We start from the raw sequence: 25,682 nt of genomic DNA, 5'->3' as shown, positions 1-25,682 counted from the left end.
AAAATACACAATTACAAAAATACCCCCACCGTAGACATATTTATTTACAAAAATACCAAGCTCACAAATTTCCATTAAAACCCCATAAAAATAACATTATACTTTCAATCCTTATTCCAAAATATAATTTTACTTATATAAATATGCATTTGGGAAAATTTTGAATAACCAAAATATAATCATTTCTCAAATAATTTACTTGAATAATTTCTTAAAATTTCAAACTAATTGGGTATAGAAAATAACTCATTTATTAAATATATAAAAATTCGGGGTATTACAACACTAGTGCTATAAACCTTTCTAAGAATCCTATTCAACACTCTAGAAGTAAGCATATAGATATTAGACACCATTTTTTGAGAGAACATATTCAAAATTGTAGTATAGTACTAGAGTATGTTGACACAAGTAAGACATAAGTAAGCAACTAGCCAATATTTTCATTAAGACCCAAAACGAGGAAATAATGAATTTCATAAAAAGAGAACTAGGAATGATAAATGGAAGCAACTTAGCATAAACACATTCTTTTGCTAATTATGTATGCTTTTTCATTGTCATGCTTATACTTGTACATTTCTATTCTTTTATGCAAATTTGAGTATCGAAATTATCTTAGCACTATATAACTTTCAATCTTTGTGTATTTCAATACTCATACATTAAATCATGGGATCAATTTAAAGCATTTTTGCATTTTTTTTCTCAAAATTTCAAAAAGCACGCTCACGCTTTATAAGTTCATATGAAATCTTGGAAAGGACCTTAAAAGCATGCTTGCAATTCCTGAGTGCGACCACAGTTTTCTAAAATTATAGCCGTTATGACTCATTTTTCAAAAGGGCGATCACGCTTCTCCACGATGTCAGCAAAATACTAGCCGTTATAGTATTTTTGAAAATGAGTTTTAATGTCAAACTAGGCATTTTTGACCATTTTTTCACCGCCCCCCTTAAGGCTGTAAAAGCCACATTTTGTAGAATTGCATGACTTTTATACACATTCATTTGAGCTTTCAAAACTCCTTCTTCTCTTCTTCAAAATTTCCAAATCTCTATTTTACTTCTTCAAGACAAGTATGGGTCCAAGAAAGACAATTGGCAGAGGCTTTTCTTCCTCATAATCAATCATAGAAAGGATGAAAGGTGTACATGATGAAGCAAGGATCAAGTACATGACCATAGAAAGAAAAGAAACTCAACCAAGTATGTTCTTTGATGAAGAGGTCCTCATCAAGCTTGGCATCTCTCAAGAGGTAAACAGACTTCTCGAAAATGTAAGGCTTAGAGACTTCTTTCAACCCTAATCCATAGAACTAGGATTTGAAAACCTCACTAAGGAATTCCTTTCCACCTTAATGATAAACAAAAAGGGAGATAGGGATGACTATGGAATAGAGTTTAGGCTCTTTAGAAAAAGAGAACCCTTTCTAGACCCCAATTCTCTTCTATCTTTGGGTTTTAAGAAAGAAGCCACCTCTTTATTATTGAAAACCTAGTAGAAATGCCTCTTTCTTTTTTCCAATTTTGGAGGCAAATCTCTAACAAAGAAATCCATTCTAAAGACTCACTCTTAAAACACCTCAAATCCTTAACAAATAGGGTAGTGCATTGGATGATTGCCACCAACATCCATGCAAGGGATAATGGGATTGAAAAAGTACCACAAAAGGACCTTCTTTTCCTCTATGCGATGATCCATGGTAAGCACATTCTCACTTCTAAATTTTTTCTTGATCACCTTCTTCATCTTGGCAATACACAAAAAGGTGCCATTCTTGTCTCCTCACATGTCACCAAAATTGCCAAACACCTTTAGCCCTAACTCCTCTAAACAAAACCTTTCTAACTCCTCATATCTCACCTTTTTGCTAGGATTAGCTTTTCTTGAGCATGCCAAAGTCATAAGACTTAGACCTAAATGGGAGGTTGATGGGAAGTTCTTCCTTCTTATAGAGGAATATGTGGATGATAGGAAGAAAAGGAAGAAATACCATAGGATGCCAATTGAGCCTACTCCTTCCTCATTCCAAGGACAACCCTATATTTCTTTTGAGGTCAAGGTGCTTAAGCAAATGGAGAGAACTTGGAATTACCTTCACCACTTGCATGTGGATTTAGTGAAAATTCAAAAAGCCCATAAACTTTCTTATTTCCATGTGGAGGATTGGAGGAAGAAGAAGAAGAAGAAGAAGAGGCTCCAATTCCACCTCCTCAAGCTAGTTCTAGGGGGAAAGGCAAGGAGCTTGTGGTTTTTCAAGAATAAGAAGAAGAAAATGATGAAGAAGAAGAAAATTTCTCTTATTTTCTTTAACTTTTTTATTTTTTTTGTTCTTCTACTTTCTCATGCATGCATCTCTTATCATTGATCATATATGTAACACATTTCCACGAATGAAATCTCACTTTATTTCTTTTATGTTCTATCTGTTTGCAATTTACTTTCCTTGTCTTACTTTTTAATTTTGACGAAGGGGGAGAAGTACTTAAATTGATTACTAAAATTATTAAGTATGCTTAATTTGACTATTAGGACTTTGGGGAGAAATAGAATGATCCCTAAAGAATAAATATTGCGAAATATGCTTACAAGAGAGAAGTATGCTTAAAATTGACCTATAAGAATAAGCACAGAAGTATAACTTAGTTACAAAAACTAAGGGGAAAAAAATGCAAATATTAAGGGGGAGTATTAAATTATTAAATCTTTAAGTGAATTGTTCTTTTGACTTTTGAATGTTAGTTATTACCTACTCAATTGCGTTTATACTTGATCAATTTGGTTGTCAAAATCAAAAAGGGGGAGATTGTTGACCTAAGGTGCAATTGATCTCTATTTTGATCTTAACAGCCAAATTGAATATTGCCAACCTCATGTCTGAATGTCCATATGACAGAGTACTAAAGTAACCAAGCATAGAATAAATATTCTTAAGCTTTGAATTAAGCCTTGTGAAAAGTCCAAAAAGTGTGAGGGCGCGATTCATATGACCAAAAGTTTTATAAGATATTGAAAAGTCTACCCAACATCTTGCTATTCACATCATGACATCTGGTAGTCAAATTGTTAAAGCTTTAAACAGTGCGAGGGTGCTTCATATTTGAGCTTGAGACTAAAAATGGCAGACGATAACACGATGAAAAGCAAGACGGTGCTTCTGGGCATAGACATGGCAAGTGCAAAGGTGCTGTTGAAGCACGAGGTTGGCTTTTGCAATTAATGCGATGTCAGTAACCATTGAGATATCAGCCATCCCATCAGTGCCATGTGGCTGGAGCCCCATAGGGGCGCTTTTCAAGACTTTAGGCAATTTTTTGGACCTATTATAATATCTTTAAGGGTTTGGTATTGTGTATAAATACCCCTCTTAAAGACTCTATAATCAAGTGTGTGATTTAGGTATACTAAAACTCTTACAATTATTTCTTAGCTTTCTACATTAATTTTTTTCTTTGTAAAGTGTATTAGGTTGAAACTCTTTATTCAACTAAAACTCTAAAGGGTTTTTATGTGAGCCTAGGTATTAAAAACATAAAGAGTTGGTTGTTGAGTAACCATTAATACTCAATGGTTAAGGGACTTAGTGAGAGATTGATTCACTAAGGGAAGAGGTTTAGTGTGAGCCTTGAAAACACCAAGTTGTTGGGTGAACTTGTAAAACCCAAAGGTTGTAATCTTAGTGATTATAATGGAATACTCAAATGTGATCTTGAGAAGTGGATGTAGGAAGGATTGTTCTCGAACCACTATAAACCCTTGTGTCATCTTCTCTAACCCTTACTCTCTTTATATTATCCATAATCTATTATGTTTTTACATAAAACCATTAATTTCTACAATTTGAGGTCACCAATTCAATCCCCCTTCTTGGTTCCAAGGGACAACATGCCTAGTATTATTAAATGGAATAATAACAATAATTATTCTAGAAAAGCATTAAATAACAATTATTAAATTCTAAATAACAAACAAACCTAATACCTAAACTAAATAGAAACAATTGCCTTCAGGCTAGTCTATTCCTTCTTTCTAGAATTAGAAGCTTGCTCTTGCTTCTTATCCTTCAAAGTAGTGAGATAAACCTTGCAGTTCCTTCTCCAATGTCCTTCCTTCCTATTATAGTGACACTTTCCTTTATCCTTGTTGACACCTCCATCATTTAAAAGCCTTGGGCTTAGGCTCCTGTCTTTTAGACTTACTCAGCACCCTTAAGATTCTACTATTAGAATAACTCCCTTTTACTTCTTTATGGTGAAGTATCCAACTTATCCATATGAAACTTTATAACAAACTATACATAACTGTCAGGTAGAGATTGCAAAATTAAGTCTATACTTAACTCATTGTCCATCACGAAACTAAAACGCCCTAGATGTTCAATGTACCCAAGCACCTTTAGTCAATGTGCATTCACATATGTACCTTCAATGATCTTGCATCAGAACAATTCCTTTGAGGTCTCATACCTTTCAGCCCTTCACTCCTTATCAAACATTTTCTTCAAATGTAAGATGATAATTTAAGCATCCATATTCTCATGTTATCTTTGTAGTTCAGAAGTCATACTTTCTAACATCAAAAAAACAACTTGGTCATCGTCTTCTTGATGCTTTTTGTACTTTTCTACCACCACCTTAGGTGCATCTGCAGCTGGGAGACAGTTGGAGGTGTGTCTAGCACATAAAGCTTCTTTTATTGTTTGAGATGAATTCTCACATTACAAGGCCAATCCCTAGGCCTAAGGTTTCATTTGCTATTTTATAGGAAATAATTTAGGATACCGTAGAAACATGGATATATGTTCTTTAGTTGTTTGATTAATATCCATAATAAAAAATATTATTTTTAGACTTATCAAAAGTGTTGAACAATAGGTATTGACAAATATAGAATAAATTATGAAAATCATTAAAAACTCAAATAATTATCAATAAAACATTCTAGAAGATGTATTTTTATTTATTTTGGCATTTTAGAGTGAAGGATACCTAAAATCGACATCCAATTCTGAAATTAGAGCTAATCGGGATTGTATAGAGCCAATTGGCTCTCCATAGAGCAGACTAGCTCTGTACAGTCCGATTCAGACCCGCATGGGCTTAAACAACTTTTTCATACTGATTTGCTTGAAAAGCTTGAAAATATCAGTATACATACTTAATTTTTGACTCTGATGTATGTATGTGTATTTATACATATTTTTATGCTTTTTAGAGTGACACTACGTTGATCAGATTCGCTGAGAACTTCTATGGTGCCCGAGGGGTTTGACGAGCTACTGAGCTTCGTCAAGGCTCGGATTGGTGTGTGCACTACCTTCTATTACCGAGACGACCGACCATACTTCGGTTTGTGCCCTGCTTGAGAGGTGGATGGACAATATTAATACCTTCCATACTCCAATCGGAGAGGTAATATTGTCCCCTCTTTCTTTTGCTGATATCTCATGGGGAACGACTTCTTAGGTACACGCCTATACCTATTGATGATGCTTTCCATGACTAAAGGTCTGATGGTCGGGACTAGTACGTTATCAACCTACTAAGGTTCTTTTCTATGCACAAGAACACTTGTTGTGTAGTGAACGGGTTGTCGAAGCCCTTCAAAATAAATTATTGATTTTCCTAAACTAACTCGTAGAAATAGTGAAACCAAGTCAAATCCTAAGGGAACCAATGTGAATAGCTTCTCAAAGTTAAATAACAAAAATAAGGGGTTTTGAATGATTGAACTAAAATTATAAATAAACAAAAAAATAATAAAGCTGAATATTGAAGTAAATAAAAATCAATCTTACCAAATTTCCAATTCAAGAGTGCAAATTCCATCCAATTGCAATTATGATCATAGGCTTAAATATCAAATTTTCTATTGAAGTACTTGGTCTACTTATTTGGAAAAGCCGCAATAAGTGTAAATTCTCCTAATATAATTAACTCAAACCCAGCATTCAAATCAAAACTTACCATTAGTTAACTGGGCACGAAAGCATTCCATATCAACTCAATGATAGCATTAAGAATAATGAGAATGACTAAACCAATATTAATTAATCGAGATAGCTACAATTGAATTAATCTTGTTCGTTTATTTCCCTAGAGCCTATCATGCAAGCTATGATTCAGAAAGGCCGCAATCACACACACATAAGCCAACTCCTTGCTACTTGTGTCAATCGTTCATGACAATTACGAATCACAAGCTCAAGGATAGCAATAGAAAAATCAATATCAAATTGAGTCGTTGATGGCTGCTATTCATTTCAACTACTTAAGCAAGTGCGGTCAGCCACAATGAGAGTATCGAGTCGTATTCCTCGGAAAGTGAAAGCCCAGAGTTACTCCTTTGTTCTTTGTTATATTAACCTAAAATGAATGATGAATAATTTCTAAACTAACTAATAGCTACAAGCTAAGTTCTAAGGGAGATGCAAGAATAAATGGATAAATGAAATAACCAAGACAAGAAAGCAAACCCAAAGGGAACCTAAACTAGTTGACAATCAAACAAAAGATATAGGATTGATGACTCCAATTATGCTACTCGTGGATGAATTCTTAACCGACCCGTTTCTCTCTCGATAATCAATTCTAAACCTAATAACCTAAAGTTGGAATCTCTTCCTAACAATTGATTCTTAAATTAGCATTAAGCTTTAATCGCCGCCTTATTAAGCTTTGTTAATTCTTAATCCGCTAGTTAGTTAATTATCCTATCTCTAAGTGATTATTAACTTAGTTGCTATTCAGAATCTATTGCCAAATGGACTTCTCAATCACATAAAGCAATCTAAACACCATAATTCACAACGGCCTCATGAATAATGCATTATCTTGTTAATCTTGACCGAAAAGAAAGGAATATAAACTAACTCGAAACAATCCAACAATATAATATTAAGCCAACATAGTAAAGAAATCCCAATGGATTTAATCAATCTAGCTAAACATGTTCATTATCAAAACCCACAAGAATTCAATTACAACAATGAGTAAAGGTAGAAACCCGATTACACCTTTGGATGAGAGTAAACAGCCCCAATTCCTCTCGGTTGAATTGAATCGATTCTTGTTCCTCTTGCTCGGATTGAAACCAATCAACTAGAACTCGCCCTCCAATCCGTTGAAACCTTTAGTCCAAGTCTCCTTTTCCTTGGTTCCGACGATCGGAAAACCATGCAGAGAGAAAAATTAGGGTTTGTTTGGACGTTCTCCCAGCTTCTCCTTTTCTTTTCCTCTTTTCTTTCTTTTAATTAATTCGTCCACGCGAACACTTTGATGCCCGTGTCCCGTGTGGAGAAACATCTGGCCGGTGACATGTTTGGACCGCCCCACGTAATGCGTTGTTCTTTCTCATGGTCGTGCTCCTTACGCTTCTTTCTTTCTTTGACGCACGCACCCAGCGGGTTTGGTTTGGTTGGTTAGTGTTGGGAGACTGCCTGCCAAGAAAGTTAAAACACCGACCATGTTCGGGAGATTAGGGATCGCAAATAAACAACCTTGTGTCTAAGAACTTTGCGCCCAATTCGCGCTCATTCTTTCCTTTATCACTCTTTGACTTCTTTTAGACCTAAAGCACATAAACAAACACATAGGGTGAGTGTTGGGACCAATTCACATCCAAATGTACATAAAATCAGCCTTAAAAACTCCATTTAGATGTGTGTATTCCACGCACATCAGTCGTCAGTTCAATCAATATTAAAAATTCATAAACAATAAAAATAAAAAATAAAAAATACTTGAATTAAAGAAGAAATTATGTTAAGCACAAAGCCTCACAAAATCACAATAGGAATTTATTCACTCTTGAACCAAAAATTAAAAGCTTAACCACACATGGTGGATTAAAAAATCACAAGAGTTGTAGGGAATAGAGGAAGAAAATATAAAATATAAAAGCTCAAAGCCATGTTTCTCTCCTTTTGTAAAACTAGCCTCCTTATATAGGAAGTCAAACCTAAACCCTAATAAGATAATCCCTATCCAAAAAAAAAAAACAAACTTCCTATATAATCTTAGTCCCACAAGGAAGGCTAAGATAAAGGAAATCTAAACAAATAAAATCATAAACAATATAGGAGATAGTTTTTCTTATCCATCACTTCCAAAAAGAAGGAAATAATATAAAAGTGGGTCCACCACGAATTTAACTAAAAAATTTGAAATTCTCTTCAACAGATTCCAGCAGCTCACAGATTGTAGGGCGTGGTCACGCCTTGTTGAAAATGACCTTCTCCATAAATTTTCACTTTTCCTCCAAAAGACTTAATTTTTGACAAGTGATGCTTTAAAACATGTCTTTAAGTTGAATTCCACCCAATCAAAATATAAGGGAATTGAACACAATAAGTATAATTATTTATAATTTATCATCTAGCATACTAGAGCATCCCACTCCACTACACAAGAGGTTGACCAGATTGTCTGATCCTTTATGGTCTACTTATTCGGGACCACCATGTTCTACGACTCGGGGAACTCACTGAATTTGCATTATTTAGCCCCCTTGGGAATTTGACCTAGTCTCATCCTATAATTGGGGGTCTGCTGGACTAGCATATTTTAGCAGATGGGCATCACGATCCATAGGAGTAAGAGGCTTCCTCGCTTCTAGCATGCTATACACGTAAGTTCTTCTTTTCGTTTGTGCATTCCTATTTTCTTATTTTTACATTTTTATTGATTTCTTGAATGTAGTTATGGGCCTTAGAGCTCGGCCTCCTGGTAGGTTCTCAGCCTATCAACACCTCTTAGGCTTTCCTAAGTCTGAGCCACTAGGGTTCGAGCAAGAGCATCTCCCTAGAGTGGGCGTAGGTCCATGTGCATCACATGTGGACTAACTCCTCATCCTGAGTTAGGTAAAAAGAAGACATACTAGTTTGATTTATAAAATTAAAGTTCGATTACTTATTTTGTGTTTTCAGATTCACGGTGACTAGCTTGGGGACCGCTGTTATTAGGATCCCTATATGTTGTCTACCACAAATACTGAACATAGGATGATACTCCTTACTGGTCCTGCTTGCCGAGTATAGTACTTAGGCAAGCGGATTTACGGTTGGGAGAGAAGGCCTAATCAGCAACAATTTCCCATGTCACCACCTCTATCTATGTTTTAAACGACTAAACTAGCTGATGAGGAGCTGGCGGAGTGCCTCAAGGGATATGATTATCTTGAGGACCTCACTATTAGGTCAGAGAGGATAAACTATACGCTTTTCATGACCCACCTGCTGGGACTCGTGCCTTTGGATAAGGATACCATTAGTCAAGTACTATTCTCACCATTCTTGCTTTATTTGACTATTATCATATAGTTGTCTAAGCAATACTCCCGTGTTTTAATTTTCGTGTCCTGGTGCTCCTCTAGTTTCTAAGTTAGAAGAGGGGTGGTGAGCTTGTTGTCCTAAGGCCATTCGTATTTTTGGTTGAGTATCGTTGCTTTCGAGGCACCTCCCATGGTGATGTCAAACATGATCCCAAGGAGTATCCCATTCGTCCAAGAGCCAACCGTGTCATACTGGAGCCCTTCTAGTATGGTAGACCATCGAATGACTGTAGAGTCAAGCATTCCTCCAAAGTTTACCTCGACCAGTTGAGCGCATGTGAGTTATTTCTTCTTTATTGCTTTACACTACTTTACTTCCTAAAACATTAGTAATACATATACACATGCAATTATACATATCTAGAGAGACCAATTTGAGCACCGTATGACGAGCCCTGCTTTGACGAGTTCGTCGTGTGAGAGGTAATTAAATAAAACCATAAAACAAAAAATGTACAGAGTGTATCCATGTTATGTTATGAAATGCAATGTCTAATCCGTTGGGTTTTCTTTTCATAGAGAGACCACGAGGGCTTGCAAGGGTAGATGGATTCCCACTAGCAATGGATTGAGACTTTAATACTTCAGTTGTCTGCTCTTCGGACTTAGGGTCTGGAAGCTGATTTGGATGAGAGGATGGATGATTTAATAGAGGGCCCCAAAAACTTTTGATTAGATTAACTTCCTCTTATGCTTTAACTTTTTGGAACTTTGTTTTGTATCAACATTCACCATTGCACTTTATTTTGGTTTTACAACTTTGAACTTTAAATATCATAAACATTTTGAGCACACTGAATATATGTCTTTATTGCTAAATGCCATTTATACAGCTTGTTGACCTAAAGGCCAATTAATCTCTATTTTGATCTTAACACCCAAATCGAGTATTGCTAACTAAGTGTTTGAGTGTCTATATGACAGTGCATTAAGGGTTCAAAGTTAAGGCAAAAGCGTTTTAAGCTTTTCAAGTAAGGTTTACGAAAGACCCGTAAAGCGCAAGGGCGCTTTTCACATGGTCAAGTTGACCATCCAAGTGTAGAGACCCCCTAATAAAACAATAATCACATGAGGACACCTTACAATTAATAAGTCTTCACTACTAGAAGGGCGATGGCGGCCTAATTCAAGACAGGAACATTGAAATGGTAGTAGATTATACGAGGAGATGCATGAGGGCTTTTGAGCACAGACAAGGCATCCGCGAGGGCGCTACTATGGTGCAACAATGGTTTTTTCCATTAATGCTAAGTCATGACTATTGTAGAGATAACCGCTTTTGTAATGCCACGTGTCTAGAGCCGTTGGAGTCCCAGTGAATCTTTTCAGAAAGTGCGAGAGCGCTTTTGAGGCAGAAAGCAACTTTTGCCAAATCATCAAGGTTTGCATTTAATGAGCCATGGGCTATTTGTAATGTCTTTTTAAGAGTTGGTATGATTATAAGTACCATTCATAAGGACACAATATATAGGTGTCTGAATCTACTAGTGCCCAATTTCTTGCAAATTTATTTCTCAACTTTCTATACATAATTCCTACTTTATATAGTGTATTAAGTTGAGTTCCTTTATTCAACTAAACAAAAAGGGTTGTTGTGTGAGTCTAGGTATTAAAAACATAAGAAATTGGTTTTTGAGTAACCATTAATACTCACGGGTCAAGGGACTTAATGAGGGATTGATTCACTAAAGGAAGAGCTTTCGTGTTAGCTTGTAAAAACACCAGTTATTGGGTGAGCTTGCTAAAACCCAAAGGTTTGTAATCAAGTTTGATTATAGTGGAATACTCAAGTGAGATCTTGAGGAGTGGACCTAGAAAGTATTGTTGCCCAAACCACTATGGACCTTTTTGTCAATTTCTCTAATCTTAACTCTCATTTAAATTCCTCAATCTTGTTTTAAGATCCTTGTGTTTGCATACTTTGATTATTTCTTACGATATGAACTCACCAATTCAATCCCCCTTCTTGGTTCTAGGGGACAATAAATGGTATTAGAGCTTTTTCACTCATTTAGAAGCTTCATTGCGAGTGTAAAGATCAATGGCAACCAATAAAGGAGCTCAACATCTCAAGCCATACTTTAACAGATTTTTGACTATGCCTTTTGGCAATTCCGTATGAAAATCTATTTGGATTCATATGGCATTAAGGTGCGGGACCATGTTGTAGAGGAATGGAAGGCTCCTACAAAATTAAGAATGGTGAAGAAAAAATTCTTCCTAGAGAAGATGGGTAAATGCTCATAAGAAGCAAAATCATAAAAATAAGCAAGCAATGGCCATTCTTATAGGTTTTCTATCTAACAAAGAATGCGGGAGAGTGTAACATTGTACACGGCTCATCAAATTTGGACCATCTTGAAAAAACTATCATGAAGGCAAATTAAGTCAAAGAAGATCCAAATGTACATCACCGAATATGAAATATTAAGATTAAGCCAAATGAATCCATCATCGACATGACCAATAGACTACTCATGATCATGAGCAACATAAGGAAACTTGGCAAGCATTATGAGCTTGTGGACATCAACAACAAGATCCTTAGGAGTCTTCCTTTGGATAAGTATGGTGCTAGAGTGGCTAGCATTGAAGAAGCAAACAAAGACCTTGGGAAGATTCCAACGGATGTTCTCATTGGTAAGCTTTTAATCCATTAGATGTGTCTAGTGAAAGATGAATTTGATAGAGATGGAGGGAAGAAGAACGCCCTAGCACTCAAGGCAAGCACTAGAGCTTTAGATGAAAATGATGCTCTAAGTGAAGATGAAGATCAAGAAGAAGCACATAGTGAAAGTGATGATGTGCCTGATGTGTGCTACTTGTGTTAGCTACAATCTAAGGCAGTGCACCTATCGATGTAGTCTAGCACTAATGGCGAGTATCAAGGTCGTCTTCCTCGGGAAAGTGAAAGCCCAGAGTTACTCCTTTGTTCTTTATAATATTAACCTAAAATGAGTGATGAATAATTTCTAAACTAACTAATAGTTACAAGTTAAGTTCTAAGGGAGATGCAGGAGTAATTGATAGATAAAATAACCAAGACAAGAAAGCAAACCCAAAGGGAACCTAAACTAGTTGGCAATCAAACAAAAGATAAAGGATTGGTGAGTCTAATTATGCTACCCGTGGATGAATTCTTAACCGAATTCGGTTTCTCTCTCGAGATAACCGAATTCCTAAATCTAATAACCTAAAGTTGGAATCTATTCCTAACGATTGATTCTTAAATTAGCATTAAGCTTTAATCCGCCTCTATTAAGCTTTGTTAATTCTTAATCTTGCTAGTTAATTATCCTTATCTCTAAGCGATTATTAACCAGTTCTTGCTATTCAAAATTCTAATTGCCAAATGGATTTCTCAATCACACAAAGCAATCTAAACACATAATTCACAACGTCTCATGAATAATGCATTATCTTATTAATACTGAAAGCAAGATGAATACAAAACTAACCCAAACAATCCAACAATATAATACTAAGCCAACATAATAAAGAAATCCCAATGGGTTTAATCAATCTAGCTAATCATGTTCATTATCAAAATCCACAAGAATACAATTACAACAAAGAGTAAAGGTAGAGAACAGATTCACCCTTGGACGAGAATAGTAAACCACAATTCTTTGCTTGAATTGAATCGATTCTTGTTCCTCTTCCCTCGATTTGAAAACCAATCAACAAACCTCGCCCCAATCTTCAATCTTTGAAGGGAATCCGATTGAAACCTTGATCCAAGTCTCCTTTTCCTTGGTTCAAATTTCAAAAACTCTTAGAGAGAGAAATATTAGGTTTAGGACGGTTCGCTCCCAACTCGCCTTTCCTTTCCTTTCCTTCCTCTCTTTTTCTTTAAATTAATTCCCATCACATGCACACATGGCGTCGGTTTGGGAACAGGTTGGCTGTTCCTGGCCGTGTTACCGGAGGTCGTGCTCCCTAACGCCTCTTCTACTTTGATGTCTAATGCATCCAAAGCAGTTTGGCAGTTGGGAACACGGTTTCGGCCAGCATATGCTACTTAGCTTGTCTTGCTTTGGCGTCCAATTATGCTCCAATTCTTCCCTTTATCATTCTTTGACTTCTTTTGAACCTAATGCACATAAACGACAGGGTGAGTGTTGGGACCAATTCACATCCAAATGTCCATAAAATCAATCTTAAAAATCCCATTTAGATGTGTGTATTTCACGCACATTAAAAAACCCACTTAGCTCATTGCTTGTCCTTAAGCAATCAAAAGTAAAATAAGAAAAATAAACCACTAAGGAACAATACTTAAACCCGGCGGACAAGCTAGAGAGCTCCCGCGACATATCCTTAACAAGCGTAAGTCAAACAAAAGAAACGGGCAATCAATTCAAGTATCACAACCAAGATGCCAATAATTCACAAAATCGTCCTCAACAAAATTATTCAAAACCAACTCCTCACCGGATTCACTTTAAGTCACTCAAAGTGTTTAAAGGATAGTGTTAAATCGCTCAATGCATCAAATCTTACTACTTACTTACTATATGCTTGCTCTTAAATCCTACTCCTACCACTTATGGAGAGTCAACAACCATGTTAAAAGGTCTTTATATGGGATGTAATGGGGATTAGGTAAGGGTAGGTAAATTTGGTCAGAGTTGAGCCTATGGTGTTCTACAATGAAATACATGACCTGCACACAAGTCACAATGATTGATAAGCATTATACTACACATGTTTTCATGCCCGATTGTTTACATTTTTATGCATGATTATCCCGTTTTATGCTAGAATCACATGTCTTTTGTTTCCTTTCTCATTTCAGGTCATTTTTGAAGGACACCATCAATAATCGAGGGAAATCACGTGTGATTACGGACCAAAATTCATCAAATTAGGTGAGGAGACTAGCACCCGGGTTGAGGCCAGACCTGATCGACTCCTATGGCGTCTTAGAAGCTATCAGTATCAGGCTATCCCCGAATCAGGCCATTTTCATTGTTAAAAACAGAAACAAAACCACCACCGGACGGGATGTCGACCCTGCCGCTTGGCGCGGCTTGACTTGGAGAGACATAATAGATCCACCGCACAGATTCAAGACGCCTTGCTGGATGCACCGTGTTCATCATAACACTAACCTATGATCAACTATATAGGCAATTTTGAGTTCTTTTGGAAAGGACATGAATTTTGGGATCAATTCCAAGACACTTAATCAATTGTTTCTTATACCTGATTGTAGACCTTGAGTGATCAAATTCATCAATTGAATTGGATATGTTGAATTGAAAGATCAAGAGCAAACTCATGAGGCATTGAGGCAGCATTCAGTAGTTCGAAGATTTCGAATTTGCTAAATTAGGGTTTCATTCAACTTGAAAGAGAAGGGTGTACATGCCTTTAATTTTCTTTTCCTTATTTTGTTTCTTAATTGCTTTAACCATGAACATGAGTAGCTAGATCTTTTGAACCCATTGGGGTTCACCTTTGTTGATGGATTATGCTTAATTGTTAGATTTGTAATTGTCATTCTTGCAATCTTCTTACTATTTACTAATAAAAGTTTGATTCAGTTAATTTGAGATGTTGAATTAATTGTTTGTGGGTTGTTTCTTGACATTGAGAAATGCTTGTTACAATTGGATATTGAATAGTAAGAACCAGTAGTTAACACTTAGAGATAAGGTTGATTTACTCGCCGGATTAAGAATTAATAACTCTCAATAGTTTTAAATCATGCTTAATGCTAATCTGTAGTAATCCGATAGGAAGAGATTCCATTAGGTTAGTGCAGGTTTAGGAACTCGGTAAGCTCAAGAGAGGAACTGGGTTCAATTCAGGATTTAGGCACGGGTAAGTAAGATCGGCAATCCATAAAATCCATTTTTAGAATTCCATCACTTAGGCCCCCTTTTGGGTTTGTTTCTCTCTTTGCAATTGTTTTCTTTGATTGTTCGTTGTCCTTCATTTACTTATTTGCACTCATAACCATTAGCAGGTAACGTTAGAACTTTCACACCCTATTTCAGACTAGATAACATAGCAAAAAGTAGTAACTCTAGGTTCACTCGATCTTTAGGGATACGACATTGATACTCACTAGTGCTAAGCTGCATCGGTAGGTTCACTGCTTTAGGTGTAGGTTGCATAAATAGACCATCAAGTTTTTGGTGCCGTTACCGGGGGACACTAACGGTGAACTAAAGTGAATTGTTTTTGTGTTAATTTAGTCATTATTTGTTTATTCATTTATTATTTATTTTTTTATTATTATTTATTGTTATATTATTTTTGATTGGTTGGTGGTTGTTTGGTTGTCGGTTTCAGGTAGTATATGACCAGGACCTCTAACCCTGATCCCATAGCACCCTTATCTGACCCGGAGTGCTCTCTCAGATTATTAAGATGACGTTTGCAAGCAGTTGAGGAAGAGGACGGAGTTATAGTTCAGGTTCAAGGAACTGACGCGATGGAGAACCTCAACCCCCAGGCCGATGAGGATCAGAGGATGATGTACGAGTTTACTCGACCATCTTTGGAAGGGATGAAAACTAGTATAGTCAGACCTGCTGTAGCGGCCAACAATTTTGAAATAAAAGCCAACGTGATCCAGATGATCTAGCAGAGCGTGCAGTTTGGAGGATTGCCCAGTGAGGATCCCAATGCACATATCTCTAATTTTTTAGAGATTTGTGACACATTCAAGATAAATGGAACAACCGATAACGCCATTCGGCTAAGATTGTTTCCATTTTCCTTGAGGGACAGAGCTAAAAGATGGTTGCAATCCCTTCCACAACAAACGATTACTACCTGGAGGGCGTTGGCTGAAAATTTTTTATATAAGTATTTTCCTCCTGCTAAAACTGCTAAACTTAGAAATGACAAATCTTCTTTTGTACAATTTGATGATGAAAGCATGTACGATGCATGGGAGAGGTTTAAAGATCTTTTGAGATGTTGCCCACATCACGGATTGCCAGTGTGGATGCAGGTTCAAACCTTCTACAGCAAGTTGAACCTTGCAACGAGGCAGATGGTGGATGCTGCAGTAGGTGGGGCGCTAAACAGTAAGATGCGGCGGGCTGAACTTGATAGAGGAAATGGCCATGAACAACTATCGTTGGCAATCCCTCGAGGAGCCGACTAGGAAGACAAGTGGTCAACCAAGTGGACTTCTACAGCCTTGGCGGCTCGGTGGAGCTTCTAGCCAAGAAGATTGACCAACTCGGATCTTGGGTTCATGCAGTGACGTTGGGCTGCGAGTTTGTGGTGGCCCGCGGTCACGAAATGTCTGCGGGAGGTATGTTTGCTTCATTCTCTACTACTTTCCATCTAATTTCTTTGTCTTCCGATGTTGAGTAGGTTGACTATATGGGAATGCCCTTACAAGTGGCGCAATCATCCCAACTTGATTGGAGGAACAATAACGCTCGGGGTCCACTGGTTTTCGAGAGGCGTCATCGTGTGCGCGGCAACATTACAGGCTTGCAAGCTCCTCCCTCTACCAAAAAGAAGTCAAATTTAGAGGAGCTTATGATGAAGTTTGTGATGTCTACGGAGATGAGATTCCAACAAACGATAGTGCACTTAGGAACTAGCAGGCCTCGATTCAGAACTTGGAGATCCCTATTGGCCAAATCTCTAAGATGTTGTCCGAGAGGCGGGGCCTCAAGGCACCAGAGTCTAACTTGGGAGCACATGACGCCATCACTTTGCTCGTAAGTTAGTTCAGCTCCTTCTAAGCCCTGTTTTTGATGGCGCCACTATTGATGTGCGGGTTGAGGCGGCGATGGGATAGGGAACTGAGGGACAAAGGTGAAATCAATTCCAGTCAAGGAATATCAACCTAAGATTCCTTATCCTGCTAGAGCTAAACAAGCAGAGGCGAAAGAGTAGTTCAGTAAGTTTTTAGATATTTTTAGACAACTGCATATTAACTTGCCTTTTATTGATGCATTGGAGCAGATGCCGAAGTATGCTAAGTTCTTAAAGGACATACTTAGCAGAAAAAGGAAGTTGGAGGAGATCGCCTATGTTCAACTTAACGAGGAGTGCTCAGCGGTGTTTCAGAGCAAGTTGCCAGAGAAACGTCACGATCCAGGGAGTTTCACTATTCCCTGCACTTTAGGTAATTTGTGTGTTGATGATGCATTAGCTGATTTGGGGGCTAGCATAAATGTCATGCCCACTAGTTTGTTCAATAAGCTAGGTTTGGGGGAGGCAAAATCCACTAGGATGTGCATTCAATTAGCTGACCATTCTGTTAAGCTTCCTAGGGGAATTGTGGAAAATGTGCTAGTTAAGGTAGATAAGTTCATATTTCCTGTGGACTTTGTGATTTTGGATATGGACAATGAGCATGGTGTACCATTAATTTTGGGGAGACCTTTTCTTGCCACAGCTAGAGCTAAAATAGACGTATTTGAGGGGAAGTTAGAACTTAATGTAGGGGATGACTGTGTCACTTTAGTTTACCCTCATTTGATAGTTCTTCCACCGACCATGTTCATGCCATTTGTAGTATTGATGGAATTGATCTTGCATGTAATACACAACCACAAGATGTACAAATGAATGATGCTATATATGTTTCTTCCCCTATTAGTCTGTGTTATTCATCCGAAAAAAACAACTTGTATCAATATGAGACTTTGTGCTATGATAGACCCGAGAAGGGTAGTTGCAAGTTTGTTTTGGCGGGTCAACTTAGCCGAATTCGGAGTGGATGAATGGACATCCCAAATCGGTCCAGAGCGCCTCCTTGGTCATCTACCGCACATCGGACCTTCTCATTGCGCTTATATGCCTCGAGCCCCAACTTACATTGAGCCTACCTTCTTAATTTGCCCGCTGATGCGGGAATCTTGATCTGAGTCCGACTAGACGACTCGAACAAAAAGAAGCGCCTTTGGGAGGCATTCCCGAATCTTTTTTTTATTAGTTGTGATTATTTCATTATTTTCCTTTGACTTTATTATAGTTGCTTAACAGTAATTAGGGTTTTTAATTTTATTCAGACTTATGTAATCGGTGAGGACGGACTCTTCCGTTTGACCATATTTACTTATTTTATGATCTAATTACGTGCGTATATGTGTCAAATACAAGTAAGGAGTAAGGCGACTCGAGATGGCAAAGGAAAGCCCAGAAACACCCCGTTTCACCATAGTTTCCATGGCCATCACGGACTACAACCCTAGGCCGTGCTCCTCACCACGGCCGGAGTCAAGCCTATGATGAAATGAATAAGTGGTCACAGCTTCCAAAGGCATCACGGGATACAACCGCAGGCCGTGGTCATGAGCACGGCCGTGCCACTGCCCGTGCCAAGGTGCTCACAAGAAGGCTAAAGGCTCAGCACGGGCTGAGTCCTAGCCGTGCTGGTCAACACGGCCTTACCCTCACCCGTGCTGACCCTGTGCCTATAAGATGAGGAGCCCTCCAAAATTTTTGCTTCCCTATTTTTTTTAAGCTCAAAGGTGTTGTTCTTATACCCTTATCTCATCCTTTTCACTTTCCTCAGTGAACTCAAGTAAGTCTCTTCACTTGTTGCTTTATTTTTTCATGATTTGACTTTTATTTTATATATATACTTTTGTTAGGACATGCTAGGATATCTTGGTGGCTTTATATTGTAACAATATGACCTCGGTTAGGTTAATTTATGTTAGTTCTTGTGTTTGAGGTGAAGTCGGTTATGAAAATGATAAATGTGGGGTTTGGCAGAAATAAAATTTGCCTATGGCATGCAAAGCATGAATAATGGTTAGACTAAAGTTGCAATTGCTGGTTCACGATAAATTAGATTGGTATGTATCGGCTTATTAGTTTATACAAGTTTTCAGTTAGTCAAATTATAATCATTATGCTGTTGATTTTCGGTAGATTATTTCTTTCATTAACTTGAATTCTTGCATAAAAAACTAATAATTCGTTGCATTAGGTGATATGACGGACCGCGATAAATCTCATAGAAAGCAACTGAAACGCGTCGCTACCAGTAAGTGATCGCATGGTGAAGGAACGTCTTCCTCCACGGCACGAACCGGCAGCTAGCACTTCCACCTCGCAATGACAATAGTCCGACCTCGGAAAGCACCTGCTATGAACCCATCCACACCTGGCTGTCATCCATTGTGGACATTCCCTAATGCAGACAAGGAGTTCTCGATGTCGGTCCCATAATTTGGCATGCATTTGGGATTATGGACTGAACAAGAAATCTCGGGGGAGGAGTACCAGGGATGTCTCTACATCCACCCAATTTCATACGACACCATATGGGACTCATTGGTAATGAGGCCGGAAACATACTACCCAAGCAGTCTAAGGCGTCTAGCCTCTGGGACCATCTCCGCTACCTTCACACCCTACTAGCTTACACCATTCTGGTAGGGGCGGTTTTGGGCGATAACCTAATGTCTTTATTCTCTAGGCTATGCAACATCGGAAGAAGCTAGACTTGGGATATTTATTGGCTCGCCAAGTCCGTTCATTTATAGTAGGCCTTGGGAAGAAGATGCATTGTTGTTTGGTCAGAATGCGTGACTAGGTTAGGTAAGAGGACTGGATGTATTGGACATTGCACAGCCAGACTTTCAAATATTGGTGACATGACACCACTAGGGATCGGACGGATGATCAACATGCAGATGATCACGGCCACTAGACATCCACATGGTATAGAATATAGGCACATGAGCACAATAGTCGGGGGAGGCTAGAGGCGGCTAAAGGAGCCCAACATCCATCGGTACCGGGATTCGGATGTTAGGATTCCTAACCAATTTGGAGTGTTTATGCCCTCATCCGGAGCCTCATCCTCTCATTCGGTAGGGACATCGAGCGTTCGGATCGGTGCTATGGGGCCGTCAGATCAGTCTGCGATCTACGTGATATCACGAGTTTGTGCGGTTTCAAGAAGAGGCAGTTTGGCAGTTTGAACAGTATGCTTCAATAGCTCATGAGTGGATTAGAAAGGCAGGCCACCTAGAGCGGACTTCATAGTAGAGCGATTCAAAAGATGGCGGTGACCGGAGCACAAAATCGAGCTCATTGATGATATGGAGTTCGATCTAGCAACATGCTTCACGGACCCTGATCCACCACCGCCCCCTTCCTCAGCAAATTTCCGCCCCCCATCTTCCGAAATAGGATCCAACCGGTGAGGATACACCATCAGTAGGACTCCTAGCGAAAAGAAAAATTTTGTGATATTTTTCTCTTTCCTTTTTCCTTTTATTTTCTTTCAGTTTATTATCTCCTTTTACTTTCTTGCTTATAGCATGCTTAATTTTATGTTATTTCCTTGCATTTGTCTTTTTATGTTAAGTAGAACACTATGCCTTTCTAATTATAAAAAAAAATCAGCATGATCTTCAATAACCATGATGTGTGAATCATATGCTTGCTCAGTTTTAATCTCTCTAACATCGGTGTTATACTCAAGTGTGGGGTAGGTACCTACCGATGTTGTGACTATCTTGAGTTTTGTTTCAATTAAGTAGTTGATGACTTTTTCTCCTTTGAATAGATTCCCTTATAGCTTTTATCGAACCTTGTTGGAAGAAGGCAATGAACGAATCTCTTAATTACAATCCAGCCAGGTAAAACTGGTATTTTTCCTTAATTCTTCCATTTTACTTTATCTTAGATATAGAACACTGTTAATATTGTTGCTTATTATTGTGATTGACTGTTTAAACTTTGGTTTGAGAATTCATGCAATTTTAACCCATTCAAATGGTGAGATTTTGAGCCAATTGGTGCATCACTATTTTTATGCTCCCTTTTGTTTCATTAGTGAGCATTGTACAGAATCTCTGTTTCTAGAACTTGTTTTACGATGTTTTTTGAGATTACATGAATTGTCGATAATCGTGAGATGATTTGGGCACTTAGGATTTACACAATTTGGCCAAAAGCCTAACCCTGTTTTTCCCTTGGTGAACCAATTTTGAGCCTTAGCCTTTCCTTTCATGATAATAATAACAGTGACACTCATTTTATCACTTCTATTCATTTTACCATTCTTTCTACCATTGTTGTTGGAAATTATGTAAGTTTATGCTGCATTTCATTTTGGATCAATCTGCATTTGGTACAGCACTTAATCCTTCGTTACTTTCTTGCATTACCTGCTTAATTTCCAGCAACTTGTAGCCTACTTTCCATATTTATCTGTACCCTATCTTAACCCCATTACAACCTGGCTCAAGACCCTTTGATCATGATTATTGATTATTTCGTAGTAGTGGAGATTGGATATATAAGCAAGCCTATGGTAAGCACTTTTTCTGTATTTTTGCATTGAGAGCTTGGCGATCTTCTTTCACCTATATACACTTGTGAGTTTTGAGTGACATCTTGTGAGGCATGGTTCTCAATTTCTCAATTTAGGTGGTTTATCATTTTAACTTTAGCAACTTTATTAAGTTTGTTCTCTCTCTTAAGGATTTAGTTATTTGGGGATTTTGGGGAAAATCATTACGGAGTTTTGAAATTTGTTTTGAGCTAACTTCCTGCAATGCATTTGATTGAGTTATTTGATATCTGTTTGAAGAGTGAGTTGTTGATTGCTTGAGGACAAGCAAAAGTTTAAGTATGGGGTAATTTGATAAGCATCATACTACACATGTTTTCATGCCCGATTGTTTACATTTTTATACATGATTATCCCGTTTTATGCTAGAATCACCTGTCTTTTGTTTCCTGTCTTGTTTCAGGTCATTTTCGAAGGACACCATCAATAATCGAGGGAAATACGTGTGATTACGGACCAAAATCCATCAAATTGGGCGAGGACTAGCACCCTGAGGGTTGAGCACGGCCTGGACTCCGGCCGTGCTGAATTGCCAAGAAGCTATCCCCAATTGTGCCATTTCGGCCGGCCACGAAGCCACCACGGCCTCCGGCCATGACTGTGGTGGCTCGGCATCGGCTTGGGCATGGCTTGGAAGGAGTCGGCCTGATAGACTCCACAGTTCAGCCTTGCTGGACTCCGACCATCTTTGAATCATCATAGCCTGGACTCCGGCCATGCTGAATCAACTATATAGGCAATTTTGAGTTCTTTTGGAAAGGACACGAATTTTGGACTCAATTCCAAGACACACACTTAATCAATTGTTTCCTATACCTCAATTGTAGACCTTGAGAGATCAAATTCATTAATTGAATGAGGGATTTCACTTGTTCCAACATCGAATTGAAGATCAAGACAAACTTTGGGAGAATTCAAGACGCAACTAGGGTTTGAGATTTTGAATTTGCTAAATTAGGGTTTCTCATTCAACTTGAAAGAGAAGGGTGTACATGCCTTTAATTTTCTTTTCCTTATTTTGTTCCTTAATTGCTTTAACCATGAACATGAGTAGCTAGATCTTTTAAACCCATTGGGGTTCACCTTTGTTGATGGATTATGCTTAATTGTTAGATTTGTAATTGTCATTCTTGCCATCTTCTTGCTATTTACTAATAAAAGTTTGATTCAGTTAATTTGAGACGTTGAATTAATTATTTGTGGGTTGTTTTTTGACATTGAGAAATGCTTGTTACAACTAGACATTGAATAGTAAGAACCGGTAGTTAACACTTAAAGATAAGGTTGATTTACTCACCAGATTAAGAATTAATAACTCTTAATAGTTTTAAATCATGCTTAATGCTAATCTGTAGTAATCTGATAGGAAGAGATTCATATTAGGTTAGTGCAGGTTTAGAAACTCGGTAAGCTCGAGAGAGGAACCGGGTTCAATTCAGGATTTAGGCACGGGTAAGCAAGATCGGCAATCCATAAAATCCATTTTTAGAATTCCATCACTTAGGCCCCCTTTTGGGTTTGTTTCTCTCTTTGCAATTGTTTTCTTTGATTGTTCGTTGTCCTTCATTTACTTATTTGCACTCATAACCATTAACTGGTAACGTTAGAACTTTCACACCCTATTTCAGACTAGATAACATAGCAAACAGTAGTAACTCTAAGTTCACCCGATCTCTAGGGATACGACCTTGATACTCACTAATGCTAGGCTGCACCGGTAGGTTCACTGCCTTAGGTGTAGGTTGCATAAATAGACCATCAATGATCACAAGGGGTAAACAATGGATAGTAGTCCAAGGTGGGAAATAGGAATCAAGTCAAAATGTTTAGCTCACTTACTTTCTTTCTTTTCATCACCTTTCCCTTCTTTTTTTTTCTTTTTTTTATAAAGGAAGAACATTCATATAATAGAGTGAATTTATTTTGGATTGAAGAAAGCTGCTATAAGATTCCACACTATTCCCAAGATAAAAATTCCCAATAAAAACAACTCAGGTGTAGAATCATAACCCAAAGCAGAATAAAACTAAGTGGCAATGAAATATGATAAAAAAAAATGGTGAAAGAGAGGGTTATCTACAGAATCAATAAACGAATGAAGGCTATTTGGCTAGAATGAAAAACCTAAGTGCCTCTATCATACCAAAGTGTTAAACTCTCCTTGTGGCCCTCATAAGCATTCTAGAGCAAGTTCTAAAAGTAAAGAGCGATGGTGGCACTCTTAACAAGAAATAAATACAAGCATATAAAGTGTATGCTTACAATTGAGGCTCAATTTCTCACAAGTGTGCTTTTGAGTAGGTTCCAAACAAAAATCATCAAAACAGAATTAAATAAACCAAAGTAGCTTAGTGCAAAACTTAAACTAATTATCTTACATTCTTCCGCAAAACTCAACACTATCGGTTTTACCCGATCATATGGACATAAACAGGATTTCAAAAGCAAGTCAACAGTAAGAGCATCGAAACAAAGTGAAATTTTTTTAAAATTTTACAAAAAATTGCAAAAAGAATAAACAAATAACTGAGATGGGATAAATATCACCCACCCCACACTTGAAGGACACACTGTCCTTAGTCTACAAAATATAATAAATGAAAAAGGAAAAAAAAACTAATATTGCCCTGACTATGGCTCTAGAGTGAAAAGAGGTGCATCAGCAGGTATATCAGGGCGTTGGCTAGTCTGTGGTAGAGGAGTGGCTGCAAATAATAAAATAAAGACTTAAAATCAAACTGAAACAAAAATTAAATAAAATATGAAAACTAAAACTAATAAAATGTTTCAAAACAAAAGGTTAAAATATTAGAGATTAAAGATAAAAATTAGGGTGCCTCCCAAAAGCGCTTCTTTTTTATGTGATGAGTCTTCTTAGCTGGACTCATGGTGAAAACCAAACGGGCGTGATCGACGACCATCCATCCTTCTTCCAAGGAAATGTCTTCAAGTATCCGCTTAGAGGGATAATCGTCAATTTTCTCTTCCCGATTATCAAGCAAGCTGCCAGTATGATGGGAAAAACTCGCTCCTCGTATAATTGCACGTAGTCATGATGCTCTAGGGCCTCTTCCAATTTGAAAGCTGAAGTTACACCAATTGGAAGGATCGACGGTTGGGCAACTTCTTCAGGAACGTCGATGGTTTTCTATAGTCCTTGGCTTGGTTCATTTGCTAGAAGAAACTCGAGCTCCTCCAAGACTTCTTCATTAGATAACTCGTGCTCATCTTCCATCATCGAAGGGACTTGTGGAAAATCCACCAAAAATTCCTCTAACTGCAACTCAGCATCATCAACTGTACGTTCTTGTTGATAGTCTTTCAGAGGAATCATGTTCGCCTCTTCCTTTTCTAGTTCTATCTCCATGTTCAAAGAGTCGTCCTGCACAAAAGCATCATCGTCAAACATAATAGATAACCTAGAAAAATTATCACCTAAACGCAAAGTGACGGCGCTCAAGTGTTCCTCGGATTCAGTAGCATTTGATGGAGTTCCCAATTTCTCTTCAGCTAGTAACTTGAAGATTAAGCCTACTTGATGCTCTATGTTCTTAATCGAGGCTTGTTGATCTTCAAGTATCCTTTGTGTTTGTTGGAATCTATCCTCAAGACTTGCAATAAACCTCATCATCAGCTCCTCTGACACTAACTCTTCACCTTGAATTGATGGTGCAAGATTAGGTTGCTGAAATTCTGGTGGTTCTTGGCCATCTAAGCTCCATCCAAAGGGTGAATGAGTGCTCAACTCTTGATTGTAGGTGCTTCCATACGAGTCATTTGGCCAACTTCCCGTATAATTCACCTGTTCATAGTTATAAGAACAATGAGCAACATCACTATATAATGGACAATCATTACTCAAATGTAAACCACAACAAAATTCATAAAAAACTTGAGATGAAAGGATAGGAGTGGAGAGTTGATCGGTAGCCCTGCAAAACGATTCCACTCGAACTTCTAAAGATGCACGGGTATCCTAATTTTTAGCACTCTCTTGGTTCCTAATCCCATTTTCCAACATGTCATACAAAGAGTTTAGCATTGAACC

The 25,682-nt window shown here is 37.9% G+C and overlaps 1 non-coding gene across 1 annotated transcript; it reads right to left on the bottom strand.

The window, feature by feature from the left end:
• Positions 1-16,180: 16,180 nt before the first annotated feature.
• LOC112534388 lies at positions 16,181-16,287 on the bottom strand. The gene has a single exon (XR_003078677.1). It is a non-coding gene; the product is annotated as a small nucleolar RNA R71 (small nucleolar RNA).
• Between the last annotated feature and the right edge of the window lie 9,395 nt (positions 16,288-25,682).

The sequence above is a fragment of the Ricinus communis genome, chromosome 7 (assembly GCF_019578655.1).
Source record: "Ricinus communis isolate WT05 ecotype wild-type chromosome 7, ASM1957865v1, whole genome shotgun sequence".
Lineage (NCBI taxonomy): Eukaryota > Viridiplantae > Streptophyta > Magnoliopsida > Malpighiales > Euphorbiaceae > Ricinus > Ricinus communis.
This window is presented reverse-complemented; position numbering and strand designations above follow the sequence as displayed.